This window comes from Silene latifolia, chromosome 2 (assembly GCF_048544455.1).
Source record: "Silene latifolia isolate original U9 population chromosome 2, ASM4854445v1, whole genome shotgun sequence".
NCBI classification, from domain to species: Eukaryota; Viridiplantae; Streptophyta; class Magnoliopsida; order Caryophyllales; family Caryophyllaceae; genus Silene; species Silene latifolia.
The window spans coordinates 59,510,594-59,513,986 of NC_133527.1; positions in this window are offsets into that span (position 1 = coordinate 59,510,594).

Below are 3,393 nucleotides of genomic sequence, written 5' to 3' on the forward strand. Positions count from 1 at the left end.
TGGCTGCATCCTAGGGTCATGCACCGTGGGGTAAGGCGATTACTGGTGAGAGTAGAAGTCAGGGGCAGGGTAAGAGAGCTCAGGTTCGACCGGGTCTGCCCTGGACTGCCTAACTCTACGGCGCTCATGGGGTGGGGGGGTGCCTGCTGTCCCTCAGGTACCGTGACAGGCTCAGGTAGATCCAAAAGAATGGTAGGATCAATCAGATAGGTTTGGGGCTCAGGTCTAGGTATAGCGCAAGATTCCCACTCAGCCAAGTGGTCGACAACAAGGAGATGGGCAGGGTCAGGAAGTACCATCCACATAGATCCCCTCACCCTCCAGGCATAAGACCCGTCATCCATCTTCCTCAACCATCTGTTCTGACGCCAATACTGAGCGTCCATGGTAGGAACGGTCTCAACATACTCATCCCCCTCTGGAGGTGGGGCCTCAAAATCAGCCAGACGCTGAGCTAGGCGGGTCACTATGGCCCCGCAAGCAATATGTCGGGTCTCGGACTGTGCCATGCGCTCCAGACTAGAACACACTATCCCCGGAGCACTATAATAGAACGGCTTCCTACGGTGCAGGTTAAGGTAAGACATAAGCAACATGACCTCATGAGAATTAAGCTTATTCACATCATCTCTCGCATACAACAAACAAGTCATCATCCTCAAGAACATACGAAGGGAAACATGCTGCACATCATTGATCAGCATAGCACTGGCACTAGGGGCAGGTCGGCCAGTCAAGAAAGGAAGATAGAGAGGGGCACCACTGTTATTGGCCACGTCACTAAGGTATCCCGTCCCCTCCTCCTCCAAACCCAGATGGCCCGCAAACTCATCCAAAGTCAGCTCGTGATCCTCATTCATGAGGTGGAAGGAGACGGTCTTCCCCTTCGCATCATACTCATACGAGCTCAAAAAATCTAAGGTCAGGTGGGGGTAGGACTTCTTCCTTAAATGGTATAACCCCTCCATTCCCAAAATCCCAAATATATGAAATATGTCTCCCTTAATCCCCAAGGTCTCTAAAATCTCGGGGTTCACACACCGAGTAGGTCGGAAAGGACGTTTCATCAAGGCTACAAAGGCCTTGCGCTGCTTGCATTCAGAGAAAACTACCGATGGATATGCCTCCACCGGTGGAACCACGGGCTCATTGCTAGACTGACCCGTCTCAAATTAAACATTTGGACGGGTCCTCTTGTTTGTTAGACCTCTGGTTTTCACCATATTGCAAAGAGACAAGCTTTAACAAGGGAATTAACACACTAACAATATTGCAAAAGATGGACTGTTTTTCAATTGTATACAATTTTGAGACGAACTTTTCAGACAAATTTTCTCATCAAAACACCAAATACTCTACTTAAAACATCGTTACCGTCATCCAGAAGCTTGAAACCGAATGGTAATCGAACAAAAGATAAGGTATTTCAATTTTAGCAAACCCCAAAACTCAATCCAATTTAAACCCTGAAATTGCTCTGGTAACGGTATAGTCGAGGTTTATATACAATTAAATGCAAGGAATAACAAGAAGAAGACTTAATTTCAGTTACTCATGATGGAATTTCGAAAAATTGACAAAATCATACCATAACTTTGAAAACAAAGGAAGAATTTAAGTTAAAACCTTACCTTGAATTTATTTGTGGCAAGTAAGAACAAGTTGACCACCAAGAATTTACCCAAAGAGCTTGAGGAAGGAGAAGTATGGAGTTCTAGAGATAATAAGAAGAAGAGATGGGAGGCGTAAATAAGAAAAGAAGGGACGAAAATAGGGTTTTTGTATAACCCGGATGAGTCCCGATAAGGCAGCACTCGGTCGAGTACTGGGTATACTCGGCCGAGTGTCGACTACTCGGTCGAGTTTTCAAGAACAGTAGCGATTTTAATTTCCACAAAATGAGCACTCGGTCGAGCACCTTCATACTCGGCTGAGTGTGGTCTACTCGGTCGAGTGTGAATTTCTATTCGGTCGGGTGTCTAAGAGCTGAGATGAAATCTGAATTTTAATGTTCCTGCAAAACAAATAGCATAGTTCGGAGTTCCATGCACACGGCTCGTCACTGTTAGAACTTACTTCTACCACATAAACACGCATCAACACAAATTTTTTGCACATCCATTACCAATTCGATCATCATTTCTACTTACATTCCTTACTTTGCTATAAGAACAACTTACCTATCACCCTTATGCATATGTAACAATTAACTACTGTACCCGCAAAGTTTAACTCATACACCACATTATTACACATTCCACTGATCATATTGTTCTCACCTTAAACTAAACGTTTACAAGACGACAATCATCACATAACGCAACCATTGTCAAACAAATTATTTGACTTACCCCTTGTCACACATTTCAGCAAACCCCTTCACCGATTCTAGGCTTTTCCACCCACATTGATACACATTATTCTAACCACAGATGCACACAACAACCATCATTAAGCAACGACTCTTACTAGCTACCCTTTTTCCTGTGTCTGGCTTAAACACGATGGGGCCATGATTTTGAAATGAAGGCGCCTACTCACCCAAAATCTAGCATCGGCTGGGGCTCTCATCGCACATACACCAGATTCATTTTAGTTGACACCCTACATTCATTAGATTCATTGGTTCAGGTTCCAAAATCGTCGGCTCTGATACCACTTTGTAACACCCCCGTACACCAGGATGCCTTACCAAGGACCATCCCAGTATATGAAGGTGTTACCATCTCGGTTACCCGAGGTAATAGATCAAATAGACAATAAAAGAACATTAATAATATTAACAATACATTACCGTACTCTTTACAACTCGATACAAATCTAATTACATATACTGATATAAACTACTATAACTCGTGATGCTGCACTCCTAAACCGGTAGAGTGATGACTCGACCCCTCCAAGCCCAACAGCTACAAACCAACAGTACCTGCCCAGCCAGCTGATCACCATCCCCGAATGGATCGCAGCAGATACAACAAAAATAGCAACACGGGGTCAGTACTGACTAATCAAAATAAGACAAGCAAACAATGTAACCAGCTGATCATTCTCCACAGTAACGGACTACACACCGGAGTCTATAACCCTGCTAGATTACCCATCGCAACAGGTAATCCACTCCGCCAGTGGGGGACCGCAGCCCATCCCCACCAAGTCCAGCTCCTCAACGAGCGACTAACAATCCCTGTCCCTTAATGTGCACATCCCCTCCCGTGACGGGTGATACCTGTCGAAGTGAGTACCAAAAATAATATTTATAATTTTCCAAACTACAACTAGCAAGCGGTAGTAAGGGTCGATCCGCAAGGAGGTAGGGAGATAATAGTTGCTTTTAATCTCAGTCTAAGGGTAACAGTTTTGAGGGGGTTTTGGTTTGAGTTATATCTAAGT